Source organism: Manis javanica, chromosome 4 (genome assembly GCF_040802235.1).
Source record: "Manis javanica isolate MJ-LG chromosome 4, MJ_LKY, whole genome shotgun sequence".
Lineage (NCBI taxonomy): Eukaryota > Metazoa > Chordata > Mammalia > Pholidota > Manidae > Manis > Manis javanica.
Genome location: NC_133159.1, coordinates 110,788,673 through 110,815,824, shown reverse-complemented (window position 1 = coordinate 110,815,824; position 27,152 = coordinate 110,788,673). Strand labels below are relative to the sequence as shown.

Here is a 27,152-nt window from a genome sequence, read left to right as displayed (position 1 = left end):
ACAATCCCTTGACCCTGTGGGTTGTAGGGAAGGCCAGTGATATGTTTTATCCCCATGTGATGACAAAATTGAGCAAATTTTGTAGAGGTATAGGCTGGGCCATTGTCTGTTTTCAGAATCTGCGGTAACCCCCATGCGCTCCAAGCTTCAAGGCAGTGCTGGATGACATGGGAAGCTTTCTCTCCTGACAATGGGGAGGCAAAGATGACTCCTGAACAAGTATCCACGGATACATGTACATATTTCAGTTTCCCAAAAGACGAAATATGCGTCACATCCATTTGCCAAACTTGTAAAGGCCTAATACCTCTGGGGTTGATCCGCACATGAGGTGCGGGAAGGAAGCTGCAGCAGTGTTGGCAGCTAAGGACAATGTTCCTAGCTTCGGCCCTGGTTATGCTAAACCGCCTGCGCAGCGTTTCGGCAGTGACATGAAACTGTGTGTGGAATTTTGAAGCTGTGGTGACAGGGTCTAGCAGGGGAAAGGCTATGCTTCTGGTTGCGAGGTCTGCCAGGTGGTTGCCTTGGGTCATAGGCCCGGGAAGGCCTGAATGTGCTCTGATATGAGTTATATACAAAGGAGATTGCCTATGAAGTAGTGCTGATTGTATCTGTTTGAACAAAGTGGCTACTGGGCTGGACGCTTTAATTAGCCCGGCCACTTCTAGAGATTTGACTGCATTAACTACATAACAGGAGTCAGACACAATATTTAAAGGTTCAGGAAAGATTTGTAGGACCTCTAAGACTATGCGACATTCCACTATTTGTGGAGTGTCAGGCGTGTAGCCTTTTGTCACAACTTTGCCATCATGGACATAGGCACCTGTGCCTGTCTTAGACCCGTCCGTGTAAACTGTTTTTCCATGAGGCAGCGGGGTTAGGCTAGTGACCCGAGGGAATACTAGGAGATGATTTTTGGCGAAGTTGATGAGGGGATGTTTAGGGAAATGATTATCAAAGGTTCCTGAGAAACTGTAAGCAAGTATGGCCCAATCATCGTTCATAGCACATAATACTTGTATCTGTTCTACGCTGTAAGGGGTTATAATTTTAGCTGGAGCCTCTCCGAAATGTGTCATGGAGGTTTTTACTCCTCTCAAAGCAAGTTTGGCCACGGCTGCCGGATAGTACTCTATTGTCCTAGCCTGAGAGGCTTGGGGATGAATCCAGATCAGTGGGCCATGCTGCCATAAGACTGCTGTTGGCAGCTCTGGGGTGGGAAGGACACACAACTCAAAGGGTTCATTCGATTGCACTCTATTTAATTGTGCTGTCATCAAAGCCTGTTCTACTTTGCGAATGGCTTGTAATGCCTCAGGTGTGAGGGAGCGCGGTGACGTTAGTTGTGGGTCTCCTTCTAGGGTTTTAAATAGTGGAGTCAATTCAGTGGTGGGTATCTTTAAGTATGGGCGCAACCAATTAATATCCCCTAGGAGTTTTTGGAAGTCATTCAAATTTCGCAATTGATTATGTCTTATCTCAAGCTTTTGGGGGCAAATTACATCTGTGTAAATGGTTGCTCCTAGGAATTTGCTAACACTAGATTTTTGGACCTTCTCGCTTGCTATATTCAGTCTCCAATTTTCTAGGGATCTAGTGAGATCTATATATGCTTCTTCTATTTCCGCTGGTTGTGGGGAGCAAAGAAGGATGTCATCCATGTAATGGATGATCTTTAGCGTGGGATAGGTCTTACGAATTGGGTCTAGCGCTCGCTGAACGTACAGTTGACATATGGTGGGGCTATTTGCCATTCCTTGAGGGAGGACCTTCCACTGAAATCTGGCATCGGGTTGTTCATGGTTAATAGCTGGCAAAGTAAAAGCAAATCTTTCCCTGTCCTTGGAGCTTAGAGGTATAGAAAAGAAACAATCTTTAATATCTATTATGAGCACTTTCCATTCTTTGGGTAAGGCAGAGAGGAGTGGCAGTCCCCGTTGTACGGGTCCAAGCATTCTCATTTGAGCATTTACTGCTCTCAGATCATGAAGCAACCTCCATGATCCTGACTTTTTCCTGATTACAAATATGGGTGTGTTCCATGGGGACACAGAGGGTTCTAGGTGTCCCACTTGGAGCTGCTCTTGCACTAAGCAATGAGCTGCTTCTAATTTTTCAGAGGATAGGGGCCACTGAGGAACCCATACGGCCTCCTCTGTGAGCCAAGGTATGGGCATGGCATCTTCAATGGCCCCTATGAAAAACCCAGGCCGTGACGGTCATTCTTTACTTTGGGCAGGATGGGCTCTATGTGTCCCTGTTGGTGTTTCCCCAGCCCCTTGCCAGGGATGTATCCCATGTCCATCATCATGCCTTGGGCGGGGGTGGAGTATTCATTAATGAGTTTGAGGCCTAAGTCTCTCATGACATCCCTCCCCCATAAATTGACCGGTAGAGGGAGTACATAAGGGGTGACTGTACCCTCTTGTCCTTCAGGGGCTCGCCATTTCAATGGTTTGGCACTAATTGAAGGGCTTGACTCATATCCTAAACCTTGTAATGAATGTGAGGATTGGGTCACAGGCCACTTGGAGGGCCACCAGGTTGCAGAGATAATACTTTTATCTGCTCCAGTGTCTAGGATTCCCTCAAAGCTCTTTCCCTCTATTTGAAGAGTTAATTTTGGTCTGTCTGCTAAATCTAATACTATGAAGGCTGAATCCCAGTCAGAGGAGCCGAAGCCCCTTTCTCCCCTCTCCGTGTTGGTAGCAGGATAATTGGCGTGGAGACTAGGTAAAACTAAGAGCTGGGCTATGCGGTCTCCCGGGGATATAGGATAGATTCCTCTGGGAGCCGAACACATGATTTTTACCTGTCCTTCATAATCTTGATCTATGACTCCGGGATGAACTACCAGGCCTTTCAATGCAGCAGAAGAGCGCCCTAGGAGTAACCCAATGGTATTTGGTGGTAGGGGGCCTTTAAAGTCTGAAGGGATAGGCTGAACTCCCATCTGTGGAGTCAACACTATTCTGGTGGTGGCACGGATGTCCAATCCCGCGGAACCTGAAGTGGCTCTCCTTGGGGGGCCTGGTTGTTCCCGAATGACACTTGCGTGCTGGTTGCCCCATATATTTGCGGGCCCTGGTGACGGGGGCCCCTCTGGGCGTTTTTTGGCAACTCTAAGGGTTTCCCTTCTATATCTTTAATAGACCAGCACTCATTAGCCCAATGCCTGCCTTTCTTACACTTAGGGCACAACTCAGGGGTCTTTTGGGTTGTTTGTTCTGAAGCTGGGCTCCTACACTCTCTCTTTATATGTCCTAATTTCCCGCATTGAAAGCATTTGATACTTCTGTTAGTGATCCTGGCTTGTTTGTGGCTCTGTAATATGGCCGCGGCTAGGCCCGCATTGGTGAGTGGCCCTCCTATTTCTCTACAGGCTTTCAACCAGGCATGTATCCCTTTTTGTTTCCAGGGTGTTATCGCCTGTCTGCATTCCTTGGTACATTGTTCAAATACTAATTGCTACACTAGGGGCATTGCTTGTTCCTGATCTCCAAATATTCTGCCTGCGGCCTCCATCATACGAGCGACAAAGTCAGAAAATGGCTCGCTCAGCCCCTGAATAATTTTTGTCAAATTGCCTGATACTTCTCCTTTGTTGGTGAGGGCTTTCCATGCCTTGGCGGCGCACGTGTTTATTTGTGCGTATACCTGTAAGGGGAAGGCGGTCTGGTCAGCTACCCACTGTCCTTGGCCCGTCAGCATATCATATGACCACGCAGGCTGTCCTTCGGCCGCGTTTGCGCGTGCCGGGGTCATGCTGATATCATGCCACAATGCCTTCCATTCTATGTATTGCCCCATACTAGAAAGGCATGCCTTAGTTACATATTGCCAGTCTGCGGGTGTCATGGCTGTCTCTGTTAATCTCTCAACTTGTGCTATGGTATAGTTAGCACTGACTCCATAAGCCCGAACGGATTCTGCTAACTCCTTAACTTGTTTATGGCTCAGGGGCTGGTGAGAGCGTACGCCATTATCCTCAAATACAGGAAACATTTGTCTAATTGCCTGAAGAGTATCTGGGTGGCAAAAGGAGAGTGCGCCACTCACGTAAGGTGGCGGGGCAAAGGGCGTCGGGGGACACCCTGCTTTCATTTTTTCCTTGGTCCGCTTTTCAACTTTGCTGGTTCCCTTACTTCTACACTCTGCGGTTTTATTTTCTTCCCCTTCCTCTGCGGACGTTAATTCCTCCTCAGATTCCCTATTGGAGAGTTGGAGGTCCCTCAACTCTTTCCAGGGGTATTTACTATTTTCTCCGAGGCGATCATCACTCGCTTCTCGGGGCTCTTTCGCTTTTGCCCTAGGTGGGCTTTCTCCCTCACTCTGAGGTTTCTTTACCTTCGTTTTTGTGGCCTTTTTTCGGCCGCGCGCGCTCTCTGTTTCCCGTTCCGTTTCTGACATGCTCTCTTGGATATCTGTCAATGCTCTCTGACCTTCTTTTATTACCTTTTCACATCTCTCATCTTGCAGACAAGCTCTAATCAGTTTCCAGAGGGGCCTGGTGCCTCCCCTCAGGCTACCCTCCTCCTCCTCTCTATCAAGATCTTTCCCCAGTTTGTCCCAGCTCGGGATTGAGAGGGACCCTGAACAAATGAACCAGGGGGCCACACGGTCTATCTCCTTCACAAAAGATCCTAAGACTTTGCTGGAGACCTTCAAGTTTCGCTCTTTGAGAGCTGTCTGCAGCGCCATGACTAATGACGGTGCATTCCCCATGGTGCCTCCTTATTTACAGAGAACCATCAACCATCATCCTAAAAAGCAGGGGCCTCTCGGAACTTACCCCTCCGGGCTTTCTTCTGACCTGCAGTTCTGAATCCTCTCCAGATGTCTGAAGGGTCCTCCCTGTGCCGGTGATGTTCTGGTTCCCGGGTTTCGGCACCACTTGTCGCGTGCCCTGTCCTCGCCGGCAAGAACAGCATGCAACAACAGCAGGATTCTTCTGCAGAAAGCTTTATTCTTCAGCTCTTTGTGAAACAAATGAGTTGGGCAGGACCCAGAGGGGAAGGAGAGGCTTGCTTATATAGTTCTCATGCTCTGACCTGGTTGGTGCAGCTCCATATGCCTTATTAGCATAACCATTTGGTGGGTCTCATTGGTCCTTATGCCAAGGCGCAATTAGCATGTAGTTTAGTGGTGTGGGATGATTTGTCATTAGGAAGTTCGGGGCCTTCTGGCTGCCCTGCATTGGGCGCTATTTTCTGAGCGCGGCTGCCAACAAGTTGATTCCCCAATGACTCACATTAGAAGTAAAGGCAAGCTAGAAATATATATTACCCCTCACGAGACTGAACCCTTGTATTCGTGACCTAGATACATGTATATTTCATTCTAATGTGTGAATGCTTTGCTGTTTTCTGTGTATGCTGCCGCACTATGCATAATGACCAAGGTGGCCTTCCTGTTCCCCTGAGCTTGATCAAACTGCAGACAGGTTTCTTCCTCACTACAGGCCCCTGGCCTCCTTTTCTTACTGCATTCACTTGAGAAAACTTGCAATTTTAAGTTATTTATCCACATCTTTGCGATGTAAATCTCCTTGCCTCTTGTCAGTTTTATAACCCAGGAATGTCTTTCTCAAGGACCTGGGAGCCATCCCTTTGAAATGTGATCACCGAGCCAGAGAGAAGCCCTGCCTCTCAGTCTCTGTAAGAGGGTAGGAGCCCAGCCTGAATAAGCAGCAAGTGACAAACCAAGTGGCCTAATCACACTGACCATGGCCCCTGGAGTCCTCCACTGCTCTTCCACCAACTCACCCAGAGTCTAAGATCTTCCTGCCTTCTGAGCTGAATAGCTTTCCTTGTCTGTTTAGCTCTTCCTGGTACAAGTTTTCTTTGACAACAATGTCAGGTTTTATTTATTTATGATTATTTTTTGCCTTGTTGCACTGGCTTATTGCTATGATCTCCAATACAATGTCCAAAATGAATTTTTGACCTCAGAAAGAAAGATTTCAACATTTACAGATACCATTTATTAGATTAAGTAACTTCATTTCTATTTTTAACTAGCAAAGCTTTTAAATATATGTATAACGAATGGATATTAACTATTACCAAAATCATTTGCTGCATGTATTGACATATCAGTTTTCCTTTATTTTATAAATGTGGTGAATTACATTGATTTTCAAATGTAAAACCAAACTTTCATTCCAAAAATAAACCAAATTAGCTCATTATGTATTACCATTATATATACATATATATATCACTGCATTAAAATATACTAATGTTTTTAGGATTTTAAAGATTTTTGCATCTATGTATATGAGAAACATTGGGTTAAAGTTTTCCTTTCCTTGATTTTCAGAGTTTGGTATCCTATTTATGCTGGCTATATATAATGTGTTGAAAGTCTCCCATCTGGAATATTGTATGTAAAACTGATATTATTTCTTCCTTAAACATTTGATAAAATTCACCTAACAAGAAGTCATCTACACCTGAAGAATTCTTTGTGGAAAGGATTTCAATATTATAGATTCCCTTACTTTAATATGTATATTAATATTTTTGATGTATTATTGTATTTGTTTCAGGAAGTTATGTTTTTCTAGAAATCTGTCCACTTCACCTAAATTTTCAAATGTATTGAAATAAAAATTTTCATGGTGTCCACCTATTACATTTATAAGATTTGGGAAATCTGTATAGTGATTTCTGTTTCATTTTTGATACTAGAAATCTTGCATTTCCTCTTTTTTTTCTTGAACATCCTTGCTAAAATTCTATTGTTTTCATTAATCTATTGAAAGAATTGCCTATATTGGTTTACTGATTTTATCTATTTTGCATTTGCTTGCTCTTAATTTTGTTGTTTCTTTCATTTTCCTTCATTCCTTTTTGAATTCTCTCCTATTTTCCAATTTCTTGAAATAGGTATTTTGAAGCATTGATTTTTTTCCTTATGCATTACTTTCCTTTTTTGACTGACATTTTTACTTAGAATATTGCCTTTCTTCTTTTTTAATACTTCCATTTACAACTCTAAATTATTTTCTAAACAAAGATTTACCTACTTTCCACAGATGTTTTGTCTAATTTTAATATGTATTCCAAAATTCCTAATTTGCATTGTGCGTTCTATTTGACTCATGAGTTACTTGGAACTAGCTGCTGAACTTCAAAACACATGGGGATTTTCTACATGTCTTTTTTTGTTGTTGAATTCTAGCTGAATTCCAATCTGATAAAAATTGATAAAAAGTATATATTTAATTAAATTTATATATATATATGTAATGGAGTGTAGAGAGCATCAAGTCAGGAAAAAAAACTAATGACACTTAACCTGAGTGCCTAGAGCGAGAGCCACCCAGTCTTTTCTTGTGTAAATTACCCGAGCCTTCTGAGAAATGCGCCTACCCTAAGTTAGATAACTCGAAGTGGGCAACAGCCAGGGTTCACCTGGGGATGTAACCCGTGATAAGTCACATAGTCATGCTTGGGTAAACAAGAAATAACAATTGAAGAGGGCAGGCAACTGGCGCATTCCCTAAAAAGGTTACAGTGTTTCCCATTGGTTACAATATAGAGTGTGTTTTAAACCTATTAGTTGTAGAACTGCGCGGGCTTTGATGTAACTGCTGTGAAGATCCTATATAATCAATACCCAAACTTGCTTCGGGGTTGGCAGCTCGGACTCGGCCTGCGTGTCAGGGGAGGTGCTGTAGACCCCAGCTTGCTGGCTGAATAAAGACTTTGCTTGGATTTTCATCTCTGTGTCCGTGTGTCTTGTTCTCTGGGAAATCCCGGAGTCCTAGACCCTAACATTTGGGGGCTCATCCGGGATCCGTGTGGCTTCCCTGAGAACAAAGGACGGCTGGAGGCAAGGTCTAATTGTCTGGACAGGGCAGTGTAATTCGAGGTTTGCCCCCTCATGTCTGCATAAATCCATTATAAAGCGGGAGTCGCCATCCTGTTTATTTTCTCGGGTTAGTGACCCGAGTGAGAGAGTCCGGGTTGGTGGTCCCAGCCCACGGGTTAGTGACCCTGGGTGAAGTCCAGGTGACTAATCTTGGCCCTAGGGTCTGAGTGACTCGGCCTTAGGAAAGCAAGTCTGATCGGCAGGAACCTGGCACCCAAGAAGGAAAGGATCGAGCTCGTCACCCTTCGGCAGTCCGAGTGGACGCCTTTCGGGAGAATCACGAGAGTTTTTGAGGATCCTGAAAGTGGTGAGGGTGGTGCGCACCAGAGTGAAAGAAGGACCGGTCCGAACGAGTGCGATCAGATGTGGTGTGTGTGCTTGGTGTTATCATTGATTGTTTTATTGTGTTTTGGTTTCGGTTTATATATTTTTTTGCACTTCTCATTTTAAGTTTCCTTGTTCTAAGGTTCTCCTGCTCTCTCCGTTCCTCCTTTCTGCCACTACATCATTCCCCGCGGGCACAGGTCGGGCAATTAAGAGCCATTAGGGAGCCTGCCACTAGAAGACTCCCGTGACAGGATAAGGGGGTCACAGCCGCAAATCCCAGATAAATTCACGTCCCCCACAGAAGAAAAACTGTGCAACGACAGGCACCCATTCACAAGCACATACAACAGTCATCTTGTTTGAAGTGGTATCTTCATCCTTCGCCTTTGTCTCCCTCATATTCTTTTTCTTCTTCTTTTTCACTATGGGTCAGACTCAGGCTACTCCTAAGAGTCTGATCCTTTCCCATTTCCTGGAGGTCAAGGAACAGGCCTTAAATATGAGCCTTGGCATCAAGAAGGGTAAGGTCGACACCTTTTGCTCAGTCGAGTGGCCTTCCTTTGGAGTAGGCTGGCCGACCCAGGGGTCTCTTTCCCTGGACCTTATGGCCAAAGTCAAAACCATTATCTCCCGACGAGACCCTGAGGGCCACCCTGACCAACTCCCCTATATCTTGGTCTGGGAAAATCTAGCCGAGAACCCTCCATCCTGGCTGAGGCCCTTTTTGGTGGAGAAACCTCATACTGACCCACTAAAGACCTCCGTCCTAGTTGCTCAGGAAAAATTTAAAGCCCTCTGATCGCAGGGCCAGAAATCCTGTGCATCCGAGTGCACCGCCTGTCCTCCCCGATAGTTCTCCTCTCTACCCCCTTCTGCTGATTGAGCAGCCACCCCCGTATGTGGAGGAGAGGGGTGAAGCTGCCGGGAGGATAGAAAACGAGACTGGGGAGCCTAGTGGGAACCAGGTGGCCACAGCTTCCCCAGACTCTTCAGCAGAGGGAGGCAGGAGGCCGGAAAGAGCTTCCCCACACGCCCCCGCACTGGCCCCATGCTGGGGGCCAGGTAGAACAGGAGGAATGCAGTTAAGGCCTCGGGGGGCCAGGGAACAAGAAGGGGAGGCTCCCTCCTCCACCTCAGAAGTAGCAGTGCCGGTTCTGCCTGTGCGTGCCATTGGTACAGGCATCGCTCAACAATATCAATACTGGCTCTTTTCATCTAGTGACCTCTATAATTGGAGGACTCAGAACCCTCCCTTTTCAGAGGACCCCCAGTGTCTTATAGGTCTAGTGGAGTCCATTATGTTTACCCATCATCCCACATGGGACAACTGCCAGCAATTGCTCCGCTCTCTCTTCACGACGGAAGAACGAGAGCGTATCCTCTATGAGGCCAGGAAAAATGTCCTGAGAGAATGGAAGACCCACTACCCTCCAGCCCATCATCGACGAGGCATTCCCACTTATGCGCCCGGATTGGGACTTTGGGACTGCGGAAGGTAGGGAGCGTCTCCGGGTCTACCGCCAGACTCTGATGACCGGTCTCCAGGCGGCCGCCAGACGGCCCACTAACCTGGCTAAGGTAAAAACTATTGTTCAGGGGGAAATGGAAAGCCCAGCCACATATCTGGAAAGGCTGTTTGACGCTTACAGGCAGTATACCCCCATAACGCGGAAGCAGAGGAACATAGATCACCTGTAGTCCTCTCATTCATCAAGCAGGCATCCCCCAATATCTGGACAAAACTCCACAAGCAGGAGGACCTGGGGGAGGTATCTATTAGAGAACTGCTGCAGCAGGTGGAGAAGGTCTTCAATGCTAGGGAAAATCCGGAGGATAGAGAAGAAAGGCTGAGGAAAGAGAAATGGGTAATGCAGGAGAAAAATAGGAATGAAGACAGAGAATTTCAGAAGAGGGAGAACAAGAAGCAGAGGGAAGAGATGGCCAGGATATTCCTGGCCAGGGTGAAGGAGGGCCCTAGGGCACCTCGAGGAACAGGACCCCGCCAATCCCAACAAGGGCAAGATCAATGCACCCTGTGTAAAAGATATGGACATTGGAAGAGGGAGTGCCCCCAAAGAAAGGAACAAGGAAGAGGGAACCCTGTTAAGACCCTGCACCTAGGAGAGGAGGATTGACGGGGACGGAGCTCGGCACACCTCCCCAAGTCCTGGGTAACCCTGTGCATGGAGGGGACTCCCATTGGGTTCATGGTAGATACTGGGGCACAATATTCAGTTCTTAACCAGGCCCACCGTCCCCTGAACCCAGGATGCACAAGTATAGTCCAGGGAGCGACAGGGTCCAAGAAATGTGCCTGGACCACTAGCAGAAAAGTCGACCTAGGAAGGCATCAGGTCTCTCACTCATTTCTGGTCCTACCTGAGAGCCCGGCACCGTTGTTAGGTAGATACTTACTAACCAAGGTTGGGGCGCGCATTCATTTTGAACCTGAAGGGATAAAAATTATGGACAAAGAAGGGCAGCCCCTACAACCGGTGCATGTGTTAACTCTCTCCCTGGCCGACGAATATCGTCTGTTTCAGGCAGATCAAGAAAAGGGGGGCCGGGGAGAAATGGACTCTAGTTTACAGAGGTTCCCTTCCGCATGGGCCGAGACCGGAGGAATTGGTCTTGCTAAACACCTATCCCCGGTTGTTGTTCAACTCAAAGCCATGGCTCTACCCATCCGGTCGGGCAATATCCAATGCCGGAAGAGGCTAGGAAAGGGATAACACCCCATATCCATAGACTGTTGGAGACAGGAATCCTTAAAACCTGCCAACCTGCATAGAATACGCCCCTGTTTCCAGTGAGGAAGCCTGGCAGTAGAGATTACAGACCAGTGCAGGACTTGCGGAAAGTCAATGAGAGGGTAGAAGACATCCATCCTACAGTGCCCAACCCTTACACCCTACTCAGCCTCCTGCCACGGACGCATGTGTGTGGTATACTACTCTGGACCTGAAAGACGCCTTCTTTAGTATCCCAGTCTCTGAAGTTAGTCAGCCTTTGTTTGCCTTTGAGTGGCAAGAGCCAGGTGGGGTGGGGGGGATGGAAGAAAAGGGAAGCTTACCTGGACTAGACTACCACAGGGCTTCAAGAACTCTCCCACCTTATTCAATGAAGCCTTAAGCCAGGACCTGGAGCCCTTTCGCAGGAGCCACCCCCGTGTGACACTGCTGCAGTATGTAGATGACCTGTTGCTGGCCACGGAAACCCGTGAAGAGTGCGAAGAAGCCATGGGGAACTTGCTGGCTGAACTGGGCGAACTGGGATATCGATCCAGCGCCAAGAAAGCCCACATCTGTCAGAGGTTGATGGTATCGCTCCATGGATGCACCACACCCACGTTCGGATCCTACCTCGTAACGATCCAAGGAACCGAAAAGAAGAGTGGAAGGTGCAGCAGCATCCTGCCAATCCCCTAAAACTACACTTAAGCCGAAGATGAAAGAGATCCTGCTAATAAGCTCCTTAGTATGGATCTTCACAGGAGCCACATCTGTGGGGATCAGAGGCACCAACCCCCATCAACCAAGGAACCTGACCTGGATGCTGATTGATAGCGACAATGGGGAAGTCATCAACTCCACACAACACAGTGCGCCAATCGGAACCTGGTGGCCTGACCTGTATTTCTGCTTTCGGCAGATCAACCCCGTTTACCGATCCATCCCTCCAAATTTGGCTCGCTCCCATGGGTTTTATGCTTGCCCAGGAACAGGTAAAGGAAGGTACTGTGGGGTGGGGCATGACTTCTTTTGTGCCAGCTGGGACTGCGTAACCTCGAACGATGGGGATTGGAGATGGACAGTTACAAAAATCAATTCTGTCAAATTTACTTATGTCAACAAGGGCATCCCTCATCACCAGCCTATGACCCTTTACAAAACCAAGGCTTGTGACAAAACGGACCAGGATTGGGTAAGAGTTCAATTCACCGAGACAGGCAAGAACACTGAGGTATCGCACTGGATAAACGGACTAGTGTGGGGAATGGTGTATTATAAATATGGGGGGCATGCTGGCTCGACCCTCATCATTAAATTAACCGTGTCAACTCCCACCGCTGCCACAGGTCCCAAACCAGTTATAAATCCCCAGAAACCTTAAATCCAGGATAAGTGCCTGAGCAAAACGGATGAGAAAATGCCGACCAGAACGATTGCTCCAGAGCCCACGAGAGGACCGGGTCAATCGACCTCTGGGTTATGGGCCCAGCACACTCCCTCCAGGTTAGATAATCCCATGTGGGAAATGGTGCAGGCAGTAGTAGAGACTCTTAACCACACCACTTCCTCCCTCACCGATCCCTGTTGGCTATGCTACCCAGGTTCACCCCCCTTCTATGAGGCAATCGGGATAAATGGCTTCTACACTATCAACAACTCCCATCCCACTTACTGGGACGGGAGACCGTGGGGACTTACAATGGCTCAAGTCTCAGTCGTTGGTACGTGTGTAGGCACAGTCCCGATGACCGAGAGCCAGTTACGCTCCTCCTATAATAACACTACGTGGGAGCAGGGAAAGTGGATTATACCCTCCTCGGGCTGGTGGCTCTGCTCAAAGACAGGTCTCACTCTGGCCCTATCCACCTCTGTGTTCAATGCTAACAGTGAGTTTTGTGTGCTGGTGGCCATTCTACCTCGCCTAATATATCATTCTCATGAATATCTCCTTTCTTATTGGGAAGAAAAGCTGAGCCCCCACAGGAGCAAGAGGGAGGTTGTTACCGCCCTGACCATTGGGACCCTCTTCTCCCTAGGGATAGCAGGGGCAAGCACTAGGGTCGCAGCCCATGTGACGCGGGAAAAAGGGCTCACAGCCCTGAGGCTGGCAGTCGACAGGGACCTAGAACAGCTCCGACAGTCAATATCAGACCTGGAGCAATCCCTCACCTCCTTGTCAGAGGTGGTCCTACAGAACCGAAGAGGCCTAGACCTCTTGTTCTTAAAAGAAGGTGGGCTATGCGTAGCCCTAAAAGAAGAATGCTGTTTCTATGTAGATAAGACAGGTGCAGTCAGAGATTCCTTAGCCAAACTAAAAAAAGATCTTGACAGGCGGCGTAAAGAATATGAAAGCAGCAGCAGCGAAGGCTGGTTTGGGTCTTGGTTCAAGCACAAGCCATAGTTTGCTACCCTCCTCTTGGCCATTGCAGGGCCACTGGTCATCCTGCTGTTTTTGCTTACCATCGGCCCGTGTATAATAAACAGGCTGCTTAAGTTTGTGCAGGAGAGGTTTGACACGGTCCAACTCCTGGTCCTTCGCCAAAAATATCAGGCCCTAGACAGTGCTGCAGAAGATTCCTTAGTCTGATCAAGAAAAGGGGGGAAATGTAACGGAGTGCAGAGAGCATCAAGTCAGGAAAAAGAACTAATGACACTTAACCTGACTGCCTAGAGCGAGAGCCACCCAGTCTTTTCTTGTGTAAATTACCCGAGGCTTCTGAGAAATGCGCCTACCCTAAGTTAGATAACTAGAAGTGGGCAACAGCCAGGGAACACCTGGGGATGTAACCCGTGATAAGTCACATAGACATGCTTGGGTAAGCAAGAGATAACAATTGAAGTGGGCAGGCAGCTGGCGCGTTCCCTAAAAAGGTTACAGTGTTTCCCACTGGTTAAAATATAGAGTGTGTTTTAAACCTATTAGTTGTAGAACTGCATGGGCTTTGATGTAACTGCTGTAAAGATCCTATATAATCTATACCCACAGTTGCTACGGGGTCGGCAGCTCGGACTCGGCCTGCGTGTCAGGGGAGGTGCTGTCGACCCCAGTTTGCTGGCTGAATAAAGACTTTGCTTGGATTTTCATCTCCGTGTCCGTGTGTCTTGTTCTCTGGGAAACCCCGGAGTCCTAGACCCTAACATATATACATTGTTTGTTGTTGTGTTCATATATGCCCAATACATCAAATTTGTTAATCATGTTTTCCTAGCATATATATCCTCACTGAGTTCTTCAAATGATTTTTCCATCGATAACTGAAATATAATATGTTTGTAGGTAGTAATATCTTTGTGGTTTTGTCTATTTTTCCATTCAGTTCTATAAATAATTGCTATTGTTATATATAACCAATATTCATTTAGGTTTATTGTATATTTACCTTTCTTGTTTATTATTCTTTCCTGAATCTCTAAGATAATATCTGAGGTCGTTTTTCTTCCTTTTAGTATTTCCCTCTGCCCAGCATGATAGTAATTATTTCTATATTTTTTTTTTTGTTACGAGAAGGCCCTTATTTGTCCATGGTACTTCCAGTGGATATAAATGCTGAAATGACTACATTAATGGTCACAGTAATTCTTCACCCCGTTTTAAGCCCATGCTCCTTGTTGTGACACTTTGCAGCTGTTAACGCCAAAGGGTAGATTGTATTTTCAGGATCCTTGATGTTCTGTGCAGCCGTGACTTGCTGTGGCCGTGGAACGGTAGTAATCGTGATAAGCAGAGGTCTTGAAAAAAAAGGTGGTGTACTTCTGCTTTGCCATCAACCTTAAGAAACGTGCCTTATCTAATCTTTTAGAGGATGAGTGAATCATGAAGCAAACCAGTGGTCCTAGTGATTCCAGTTAATTCCAACATTTATCTGCCAATAGTTGACCCACAGACATGTGAGCAACTCTCACCAAGGTCAGAAAGCAGCTTTGTTCCTGCACGTGCATAGCCAATGAGTACCTGTCCTGTGCCTCTGAGGTTTATGGCTGTTTTTTATACAGCTTTATAAGCATTATTTTGGCAGTAGATAACTGATCAATAAATAACAGTAAGTTTGTGTTTTCTTCTGACACTTTGAAGATGTTATTAATATTTTAACCTGACTCCTTTCTGTTGAGAAGCCAGCTGTCAGTCTGAATTTTTTGCTCCTTTGAAAGTCTTTTCCTCTGGGTGATTTTAAGTTTTTATTTATTTTGGGTGTCTCCATTTCAATAGGATGTGCCTGGGATTTGCTTTCTTGGTGTTTGTTTATTGTACTTGGGATTCATAACCATTTATGAACCTGTGGCTTTGCAGACTACTGGGGCATTAATCATCCCTTCATAACCTGCTTATTTCTGCTCTCTCTGCTCCTGGGCCGCCAAGCACAATGAACATACATCAGACCTTTACACGACAGTCCACGTTCCTCTGATGTGCTGTTTGGTACTTTCCAACTGTTTGTCTTCCCGTGCTTTAGTATTTTCTTCTTTCCAATATGGCAGTTGTCTGATTTTCTCTTCTGCTTTGTCTAGTCTGTTATTTAGCCTCTCCACTGAGTTCTTAATTTCACTTATTTTTCAGTTCTAGTCTTCTATTTTGTTGCTTTTTATAATTTCTTTATCTCTGTGTAAGTTCTCCACATTGCCTTTCAGTTTCTTGAGCACACTAATCGTAGATATTTTCCAGTCTGGGTTGTCTAATAACTGCATTAGCTAAGTCTCCTGGGGCCTGTTTGCATTGCCTGTTTCTCTCTTGGTTTTTCAGTGAAGTGATTTTCCTCATGTGTTTGCTTAGTTTTGGATTGACTGTAGAGCTTTGTGTGCAAAATATCAGATGTAATTTGAGTCTCCGAATGTTGACTTTTCTTTTCTTTCTAGCAGCCTAAGAGAACTAGCAATCCCATATAATATTAATGTGACCAGGAACTGAGATAATTCAAAGCGTGGCTTCAGTCTTCTTGCTGGTCTACTTCCGGTTCTCTTTATTTCCAGTTGCAATCAAAGCCAGGAGCATTTACCAGAGCGCCTCATCCTTGACAGCCATGAGCTCCAGTTTTGCATTCCATCCAATCCCCATGACTTTTCTGAAATACGCTTCAATTCTCAGTCTCCTAACTATGGCTTTTCAGAACAACAAACACATCAAGGGAAACGCTCTGTTACATGCTCAGCTAATCCCTCAGTTTCTCTTCTCTCTTAGAACTTGGTGTGTAAATCTTAATTAGGTAGGTAGATTTATGATGCATTCAGACAGATATTTCACTGTATGTTATCTAACTTTTGTGATTATTCTCAGTGGAAATGTCAATCCAAGGTAATTCCCTGCCTTTGTATCTGATGTCATTCAAAATGTCCACACATCTTCTCTCAATTACCTTAGAAGGAAATATTATAACTCTCAGGATGTAAATGTGTGTGTGTGAGTATGTGAGTGATACGGAAAGTAATGTCAGCAAGCACTAGGCCCACCAGTCATTGTATAAGTTAAAGAATAATATTAAACAACTCCAAGTGATTAATTTCAAGAATTATTTGATTCTAGTTAATGTTATACTTACATAGTGACCACAATGTACTGAATATTAGAGGATCGTCCCACAAAATTCTTAAACTTCATGAGCCCAAAGATTTTCAAAGAATTTTTTTGAGAGAGAGCACCCAACTGAAGGACTAATAAAAGATGTTCTGCTAATCCTCTTTCGAGACTAAGTCACATTTAAGTCAATGTAGAAAAAATATCAGACTATGACAGTTCTCAATCCCAAATGTTTTAGAATAAATACACATATGAACTTCAGATATTTTCTAATTGGTCCTGAGTGAATAAATTTAAAAGTCTGCAAATTTATAAGTCACAGTTTTCCCATATACCTTACACTGACTCCAAACTGCAATGATTTCAAAAGTACCTAGTTTTTCTTATGTATTATGGATTATTTTCATGATTTTTCTCCAATTGGAAAGTCCTTCTATTATAAATGTCTCTTTTCTATAACGTTATTCCTGTTGCTAGAAAGGATTTGCACTAAGAAGGAGGTAGCACTGCTGTGCTGGATATCCTGGATTTCAATGACCTGATAAAAGGCAAGGCCGGTCTAAAGTGCATAAGTTCAGGTCCCTGTATTCATACTGAGTATAGAAGCTTAGGGGTCAGTGGTATTTCCTGGGGAGCTCAGTGAAGATGTGAAATTAGTTTGGGAGGACTCTTTCCTCTCAGAGAACTCTGAACGATCACCTACCAACATCAAAGCAGAGAGCGTCTTCAGAGGCTCTGATCCAAAAGAATAACTTGGAATCCACCTCACTGCTCTGTTTCTTTTACTTGTATTCCACAGTACCAGTTCAACCTCCATTTTACTGGTGGGGAAATTGAGACACAGAGAAGTTAAGTGTTGGGAGCCAGTCCAAACCACCAGCCAGATGACCCAGTCCAGGCAGTCAGATGGAAGGGACTCCACAGCGGTCTTCCCAGAGGAGCAACCCTGATATTCCTCCTGCTCAAAATGCCCCTCCTAATAAATTTGCTCATTTTGGTTTCAATTAAAGCTGCCCCTTCAGGGAAGAGGCCATGTCCAACTCTCCTTGAAAATTTCTGGTAGTAGCCCCAAAGGAAGTTGGAAAAAGCCACTACTGCCCTTGTGACTACCCCTGGTGATGGGAAAGTGAGAACCTATGAGTACTGGACCCAAGTTTATGGGAAAAAAGACATGGAAAATTTGCCTAGGTCGAGGTTCCTTCCACTCCCCTATGTGGCCTCCAAATAACATATTCAATGATTAATGGCAACACATGGGTACACAGAACAAATGCTATTCTGTAGTTAGCCAGCCAAAGAACAACCTGGAAAACTATAAAACAAATGAGAACAGGGCATTACATAACTCCAGATCTGAAAAATCTCCATTTTAAGTCTTACTGAAAATGGGTCTGAGGCACAGTCCATAGAATTTGTCCCTGCCTGCCAAAAAGTCACCGTGTTCTTTCAGAGAGAGCCTCCTTCTGTCCTACCGGAGATGAAGAATGGGAGTATAGCTATGAAAGAATGAGGGCCCTACATAAAAACAATAGAATAGTGAACTTTAGATAGTCATCTGTAAGGAAACCAAGAGTCTGGCACCTACCTAACCTTTGTGAGATTTTCTGGCCGCAATAACTAAAAACCAAGCTTAGTTAGAAACAAGTTAACTTGCTAAGAAATGCCAAATGACTTAATCTCATTCTCCAAACTCATGTAACTGTGCTATGTGTCAATTATATGATTAATATCTGTACTTTATTTATGCAGTCCAAGAGTATATAATCAAGCTGGTACTTTTCTTTAGAGGCCAGGCTCAGCTTTGGCTAGTGTCTGTGTCCTCACTCATTCATTCAGTGGCTGACACCATTCATCCTTCAGGGACTCCTGGACTTGCTGGAGCTGGACCCCGGCAGTTAAGTAATTGGTAGAAAGCAACTTTGCAGAAACTTGCAGAGACATCTCCATGTCTGCCTCAGGTGCCACACAGCTCTTTGCCATATCTTCCACCCTGACTACCCCAACTCCTACACTGCCTTTACCTGAAGTCAGCTCGACCATCACCCATGTCAGTGGCAGAGCCCTGGTATTCTGAGGGAAGAGTGTGGCTCAGAAAACATTCAGAGTTCTTTTTCAGACAACTTTTTCTCTAACACGGATTTTCTCATTTAACATAATCCCTAAAATGTCTTTCTTAGGGAGCTGGACGAAGACCTGGGATAGTATAGTGTTTACTGGGGGAGTCCTGAGGATGTGGAGGCTGTATGTACCTCAAAATGTCTTTTATCAGGGGTTCAGATGGGAGTATTGCTTCTCAGCTCCTTCTCAGAGCCCTAAATTAGCCTTCAGTCTCCTTAGAGATCTCTGACTGTCTGCTGCTGGGATCCCATGACTGCCCTAAGGAGAGATTTCTCGGCCTACTTCCTGGTCCCATGCCTGCAGCCAGAACAGGATCTCCCCTATTAGAAGCCAGATTCTATTTTGGGCACAGGGCAAGGAGGATGTTTTTCCAAGGTTGAGGGAGTATGTTCAGCCCTGAAGCCAAATACTTACTGGGACTCAAGTCGCACCTGAAGAGGATGGGACAGCAGGAGGCAGAGGCAGAGCAGACCACGTGTGTGCGTGAGGCAGGAGTACTTAGCTGTCAGAAGCTCAGACTTGGGGGCAGAAGCATGAGGGATATGCCATAGGAAATCTAGTCCCTAGTCAAAACCCATGGCCCCTCTGACTCCTTTCTGATCTCTAGTTTCCATTAATCTGTTTCCAGACATGGTGTCTCTGTCCTCTCAGAGATATAAATTTAATTTAGCAAAGGTCAAGTAAAAGCATTCATGTGTAGTTCTCAGTCCATTATTGCTTAGGAATCAAAGGTGGTAACACATGACCCTCACTCTTAAGTCATTCGCACAACTTAAGGTTTGTCACACACACACACACACACGTGCATGGATTTGAGGATCAGACAGCCCTGAGTCACTGCTTCAGATGAGATTACTGGGACTCTGGACAATCCAGAAATTGCCTTGGTGATGTCATCCATGATTTTCCCATTCTGTCTGACAGAGGCAGCTTGTGGAAGAGAGCAGCTGCAGGGGTAGTGTGTGTGTGTGTCCGTGTGTAGAATGTGTGTGGATATGTGTGCTCACCGAGGGAGATGAAAAGTCTCCAGTGTGCATCCCGTAATGTCCAGGGATGCTCATGGTTGTGCCATACACTGGGAACTACTGGGAACATTGTGTTTTTACTAGTGTCCACATCCTCCATGGATTTTGACAGTCATAGTTTAGAGTCTTAGGTATTTTTGTGTTCAAAACACTGGCTATTTGCCACGTCCAGTTGATCGGAGACCTTGTGTCAATAAAAATATCATAGATGCCATCCACTTTGTTATACGAGGGATCAGGAAAGGTTCTTGGTGAGTAAGACAATGAAAGGAAAGACGGAAGGGAAGAAGAAAGGAGCAGATGGAGGAGAGAAGGAAGGGAGAGAAGAGAGGAGGAAGAAAATAATTAGAGTCCATTTCAGAAATTTCCCTCCAGGTCTCTCTTGAGTGGGAGATCCCCAGGCCCCAGACTCATCTCTCCAAACATCCTGGGGATACAGCAACACCAGAGTCCTACTGTGATCTCAAACACAAAGTTCCTAAAAGGATCTCTTCACATTTTTTTTGAACTCATTTATATTCTATCCCCTTGGCCATCAGACTGGGCACCAACGGCGTCACTCCTGCTTGACCCACACTCTCCAGCTTGTGCAGATGATGGGGTACTAAGTCTTAGACACACACTCCTGCAAAGTCACTCCTAATCTGTTCTGTTCCCTTGGCTCCACAGCCACTAACTGATCTCCCTTCCTCCTGCCCTCTTTCAATGAGTTAAGGGAGAGGGTGTAACAAGATGCTTCCTAAGAAAGAACAGGCACATGGAGCCCTGGAGCCCTGTAATCTCTGACCCGGTGACTGGTTCCTTGGGAACCCCCAGGCCACAGTGTGCACCTGAACTGAGGAAAGTGTGAACCTTCATGAATCATCCATGGAATTCAGGAAGGCCGCTTGGAAGCTCCCATGGGGGCCCCTGGCAGGGGTGAGTGAGGAGGTGGGAGAACCCCCAGGAATGGCCCTCACTCACGCTGCTGGGGTGAGATGCTCCACTTGTTCCCCTGAGAGCCGTGCCACCCTCTGAGCTCAGCTCTGGGATCTCTCAGGAAAGGTGCCCTCACCACTAGCGTTTCCTCTCATCTGACTCCACAGGAAGGAGGTTTTATGTGAAACCAGGGAAGTTTCTCTTCCTTTCTCTTGTGACAGGACCCACAAGCCTTAGATGAAGAGGTGGGAATGAAAGAACAAGGAAAAAGGAAAGAGGATGGACAGTAGAGAGAAGTCCGGGCAGAGAAGGATCCAGCCTTGGAATTAGAGCCTTAAAGGCCAGAGTGAACTGACTCTTGGCCCAGCTACTCTTCAACCTCTGATGGCTGAGTTTGTGCAGATAGCTGGCAGTCTAGCAAACACCATGTAAATCTGTGGAGATAAATGTTCATGTGCATACATACCTATCTAATTTGTCTAGAGAAGGGATCTTTCTTCTTAAAAAATTTGCCTGGGTAATGATTTTTTCCTACTGATGCTTAGTTTACTCATGTATTACCCACTTAAATTTCACAAGAAAAAACAGTTTGATTATCATTTGATGCATCTGTGAATAGGTGTTGACTAGGTCCTGCTGAGACATGCTTCAGTGAAACCATCAGGTGTACCAAACACCCCCCCATATGTCTTTTAAGTCATCTCTGAATATGTGTCCTGTCTCATCCTGCCATGGCTCCAGCTCTGTTGGCAACTGCTGCCTGAGGGGAACCTGGGCATTGCGATGCTACCACTGCAACAGGAAATGCTACTTCCGTGGCAGTGCAGTGGGGCAAGGTGGCTGGGGACTCCAATTGCTGCCATAGGTCCAGGCACCATTGCTGCTCTGGGGCTCAGTGCCTCAGGAACACCATTAAGATGAACCCACAGTCCAAGAGACAAGTACCTTCCCTGGCCTGAAGCTGCTCCCCACCTCATTCTCCTTAACTTTTGGTGCTGAGCCGAGTCTATTGCATCTGGAGGGACATCTGAATCTCCCCAGAAGGCTTGCCTGGGTGTATCCTTTTCTGCATACCTTCAATCCCTGCTCCATAGGTGCTGTTCAGAGCCAGCATCTGAGTATGTGAAATTACAAATCCTCTTTTTCTGATTACCCCTTACGGAAAGCATCACCGTATCCAGCGGTGCTTTCCATTCCTTCATTCTTCCAAATACAGCCCCGCCACTTATACGTGTGGCAGCCTGGTTCCAGACCAGCAAAAAGAGAAAACCTGACTCTCCTTCACTCATAGATGGCCTACGGGAATTGACAGGGTAGTGTATTTGGCAGCACAAAAACTTCATGTGTAGGCATATATCTAGCATTTTCCACCCTTTTTAATAAACACACACACACGCACACTGACTTCACAGCACCGATTCTGAAGGGACAGGGCACTAGCTAAGTAATGATGCAGCATTCATCTTTCAATGCAGATGGGGACGAGGACCTAAAAACTGCCCTTGGTACAAAGACGAACAGTCTGTGCTGCTGAGCGGCATTGCTCCAACACAGAACATTTTACTTCTTCCCAAGTGCTGCCCTCTACTGTGCTAAAACGAATCATCCTTTCCAATCACGGAAAGATATCTCAGGCTCATTCCATGCCCCAGCCCAGCCCAACTTAATTCAAAGTAACTTAATCTCAAGCCCTCCCTTCCCACTAGGACTAGCAGACCTTGCTGGCGGGACTTCCTTCCCCTCCACATTCTGGGTAGGCTTTTATCTTCCTTGTAAATGTAAATTTAAGTGCAGACAAGGGATAGGGGAGTAGCGAGAGAGTGAGGGCATCCCCTTGGTCTTGCTCTGAACTCTGCCCGCTCTTGTTGACTCTCTCACAGGAGACATGTGATATGCAGGGATGTCCCGACAGCACGGTGGCATAGATCGTGTTTTTATTTTACCAATATCTGCCACTTATTGTGGGTATCCTTTTGCCCTTAGACAACCCTCCCGGGGAGAGCACTGGCACAATAGCTCAAGCCTGGCTGCCTTCCCCAGTGTCTGGTTGTGCGTGGTTCTGTCTGAATTGCCCATTCCTTTCCTCCCAGCACATTAGGGATAGAGAATAGATATAATGCATAGCCTAAGCAAGGATTAAACTGTTCATCTCTCTTTCAGGCACCTTTAATCTCCATGAGTGGTCCTCCTAGAGTCTCTTCATTTGGCTGTATAGCCCCTGTATATAGCACCCTGCTCCTACTCCCCATGGGGAGGAGAAAAATGCCACACACCTTTTCCCAAATTTTTACATGACAGTTTTTACCTATTCCTAGTATCCCTTTTATATAGGCTGGCATGCAGGTGGGAGATGGGGCTGTGAAGGCGTAGGGCCAGTCCTGAGACTGCATTGTGTCTGAGGGGGTATTCCCATATATCTTGCCTTTAGAATAGAGGCACTTTGGTTCCTACTATTTTACTGTTTTCAGCTTTGGAGATCTAGCCAAAATCTTTATAAACTGTATATGTGTCTTTAAAACCAGGTTAGAGCTTGATTCAATCATCAAAATTATCAGTAGAAATGAGTCAGTGTTTATATGTGGAAATTAGGACCCAGAGAAGAAGCCAGGAAATGCATCCTTAAATTGGAAGCAAAGGCAGTATTCCAGGCCTCCTCATTCTACCTTCCCTGTACATGATTCAACCACATTTCATGGGATACAGATGTTCCTGGTGATGGGGAAGCCTGGAACCAGAATGGGATTCATTTATTAAGGAAACAGTGTTTGACATGTATTGTATGTGCAGTCCTTGGTTGATTGATTAATTTGTCACTGATGCATCTTGGTCAAAATGTGCTTCCTGGAATTAAATCTACAATGTATGTGGCTGGAAGGAGCACTTAAAAAAAAGCGATCTTCAATACTGCACTGAATTTTCCTATCATACTGGTCAGCAAAACCAGATGAGCTGTCCCAAAGGTTTGATCAGCTAAACCAGGTTCAGTCTTTACCAAGCTTCTGCATGACCCCAGAGTGTCAGGACCACTAAGGGTGAATGCTCGTGTGTTTTCCACCCCAAGCTGCCTTCATGCTCCTGGAGCAGTGGCTAGTTGCTGAGTCACTCTTCTATTAGCACAGGTCATCTCCCTGTCTGTCAGTCTCTGACCAATAATAAAAGGATAGGCTCTAAAGTGGGGGTTCTGACTCATATTCTCCACAATGAAAAGATGGGAGGCCACTGGTAAAAAACATCAACATAGAGAATAAAGGATGGGATTTAGGGAAGTGAACCAGAAATCTATTTGCATTTCATAAGAACAACTCCAGATGTTCTTCATCCTCTGACTCTTGACAGATTTGTGTGATTTGTGTCATGCCCTCATTGTTGCCTGGCAAAGACCCAAGATTGCCCAAGTTTGGACTGAAAATGATTTGTGCTTGTTCCCAAAAAACACTGGTGATTAAAAAAAAAAGGAAGAATCTACTTCTGAAATTATCTGAGCTCCAGACTACATTAGCCCCTTTTCCCCACAAAAGAGCTGAATTTCCCTTTTGGGAACATTCACCAGTGTTGTATTTGATGTTTATCCCGTTAGGCTAGTTTCTAAGCTCTCTGGGAACAGAGACTACCTCCCTCCTTCTCTTCTGGATCCTTGATGCTGAGTATGGTGTCTGACCTATCGCTGAAGTCCAACATGGTTTTTCAGTAAAGAAATTGGGAATGAATGAGTGAGAAAGAGTTCCCAAACGCAAAGCAGGTGATGGCTCAGGCCAAATCTCAGGCTTGTGTAATGTAAGACAGAGACACAGACAGGACTGGGCTGTAAGAAGACCCAGGTTCTCTAATAGCGCCGTTAGCCTCAGGCTGACCCCCTCCACATGCCGTGTTCTCATGCCCAGCTCCACTGGCAAAGTCAGAGCAGTGGCATGCATAGAGCTATGTTATCTTCCACTCTCTTCTCTCCTCAGCCATTCCACCCTGTGTGACATCTCACAAGTATCCATTTCCATTCTTTGTTATTGTCTCTTTTTAATATGGTATGTCTGTGGCTGACCTCGCGATCTCTCCCTTCCTTGTCTGCCAGAGGTGAATTATGTCCTTCTCGCACCCTCCGTGGTTGTCAATGTCTTCACTTGGGTCCAGAGGGATGGGAAATCCTGGAGTCATGGGACAGTGTAAGTCGTGTGCACTGGCTACCTATAGGGGGCGCCTTCACGCTGTGTCTGAGTGACAGGCCGCTGTTGCATTCAGGGCAGTGACCCTGGAGACTCACCTAGCACTCTGTCAGCTTGCTCATCTGTCAGGAGAAATAGTGTGAGGAAGGAGTCTATCTAGTCCCCTTAAAGTCCAGATCAGTTTGTTTCCCTTCTCCTGATCTTGGCTTGAGGGGCAATTGCCTCGAGGGGAAAAGGACTGTGGGTAAAATTGTAACATTTCCAGAATATCTTGCCTGGCTTTAGTGCATTTGCATATCCTCAGGGGTGGAGAGAAGTTCATCTCCATGTCAGTGGGTAATTACCTGGGCAAGAACGGAGGGAGTGCCTGAACCTGAGAGGTTAAGGGAAGAGGGCTGGCTTGCTTGCTGGCTGGCTTCTTCCAGAGCAGAGAAGAAGATGCCCCAGGACTGCAGTTTGTGAGCAATAAATAGGTTTTAAACTTTATTTCTCCCTTTGACTGATTTCAGTTTTTAGAGGTATTTTGCCCCAGATTTCCTCTCCCCGGACTTACAAGGATCTACACTTAAAAGAGGAAACATTGGCCTAAAGCCTCCATATGGACACAAGGTTTCTTGTGTTTTTCGTTCCCCCAGGCTCACTCACCCCTGCCGAGATGTCCTGCCAGCAGAACCCGAAGCAGTGCCAGCCCCCTCCCAAGTGCCCCCCTAAGAGCCCAGCCCCGCACTCACCTCCAGCCCCTGTGGGCTGTGCTCCTGTCTCTGAGGGCGACTGCTGCCTTTGCCATCACAGGCACCGCAGGTCCCACTGAGGCTGGCTCCGTGGCTCCCACTTCTGTGATGGCAGCGTTGTTCATCAGCCCCAGGGCTCTGGCTGTGGTCGTGGCTCTGGGGGTTGCTGCTGACCTCGTTTTCCAGTGCTGAGGCAAGTGACTGGAGAAAACAAGAATCCAAAGGGCCAAGGAAAGCCCAGCCTATGTATCCTTCCCTTATTCCCCTTCTTGCTTGCCCAGGCTGAGCAGGGGAATGCTCCGGTGAGCTCTCTCCAGAAGGCTTTTTCTGTCTGATGTCCAGGATCTCACAGTTCCTCAGTCCCTGCACCCATCCATGCTGGGAAGCACCTGTGCTTAACCCTGTAGAAAATAAAGCTTTTTTTCCTCATTAACATCCTATGTGTCATTTTACTCAATCCCTCCCCTCAGTTCCTTGGTCAACACAACCCACTTCTGGAGGCATAATCTTAGCTCTGAACCTGATAAACTAGCAGATCAGTTTCCTCTCCACTCGTAGAAGGGACGTGGAGAGTTTTTAGTTTGCAATAGAGACTGAGAGAGGGGAGTGGTATTGGTTTGAGACCCTGCAACTGTCAGCCATAGTGTTAGGGAAAATACTGGAAAACCTGGACTGGATCACTGATGGAAGAATCAAGTGGCACTTGGAGGTGTTGGAGTGTTAAGGTTTTATTTTACACCGGCGGGCTCAGAGGGGGAGTAATCTCCCATGGTCTGAGCCCTGAGCACAAGCAAGGGGAGCAACTTATATTATTTTAATGTGTGGCATTTCCGCACGCACAGAGCAAAAGAGGAGCCCAGAGGAGGGTAGGAGGGAGCTGGGAGGGCTTTGCCAGCCAGAGGAAAAAAGCAGTTTGCTGACCTTGAAGGCTGTGTTGAATATTTTCCTTATCACTCCCACCTCTGATGACCCTTTAAACACTTCATTTTAGCAGACATTATCTTTTTGGTTTATGATATAATGGCTTGTATTTATATTTGTAATTGCTTTGAGCTAGGATTTGTTCTTGTCCTGAGTACTTTGTGAAGAACACAAATGATTATGTTTTCATGCATCTGTCTGTATGGGCCTTGTGTGTTCAAGTTGAAATGAGTCCTTCAGACTCTTGATAAGCCTGAGCTTAACAAAAAATACCCCGTTTTTCTCAGTCCTAATTTATTTGTATGCACCTAAGCATTGCACTCAAGGCTGGCTTGTTTGAGTGTGAGAGGAAAGGTGCTAAAGGTGGAGGGCCACTGAGGGCAGCTCCCTTCGGTGATGACCATGCATTTTATAACTTTGTACAGTTAATTTGATAGAAGTAACATTATAGAGAGGTACTTTGGAAAGTACCTCTGACACTTGAGTTCAGTCAGGAGAGACAGGTAAGCACAGCAAAACAACTTACGATTACCCAATAGACAATGGAAAGGGCAACTTTTTGAGGAGCAGTTTAGTCAGAGGGGGTGGCAGCAGAGAGTTTAAGGCCCAGGATGAGATATTCCATTCTGGCGAGGGCCAGGATCCACAGCGCGCAGGTGTTCATTAATCAGAGGGTAATCATCGGATGCGGATGTGGAGAGGATTCTGGAGTTCTGGCTGGGCCTTCTATTGATATACATTTTTGTCTGGATTATGGGCTTTTTTCACTCTGGAATGATGGACCCACGGAATGATGCCTGCAACTTTGAGGGCAGTAGGAGTGATTAGAACAA

General features: G+C 46.0%; 1 protein-coding gene across 2 annotated transcripts in view; it reads right to left on the bottom strand.

The window, feature by feature from the left end:
- Window positions 1–25,971, bottom strand: part of LOC140848992 (uncharacterized) — a 28,714-nt gene extending 2,743 nt beyond the window's left edge. The window contains exon 1 of one of the 2 annotated variants that reach the window (XM_073234660.1): window positions 25,399–25,971. The gene's annotated coding sequence lies outside the window, so the exon portion shown is untranslated. Of the gene's footprint in view, window positions 1–4,795; window positions 5,443–25,398 lie in introns of those variants that run through there. The other variant, XM_073234659.1, reaches the window with a different exon arrangement.
- Between the last annotated feature and the right edge of the window lie 1,181 nt (window positions 25,972–27,152).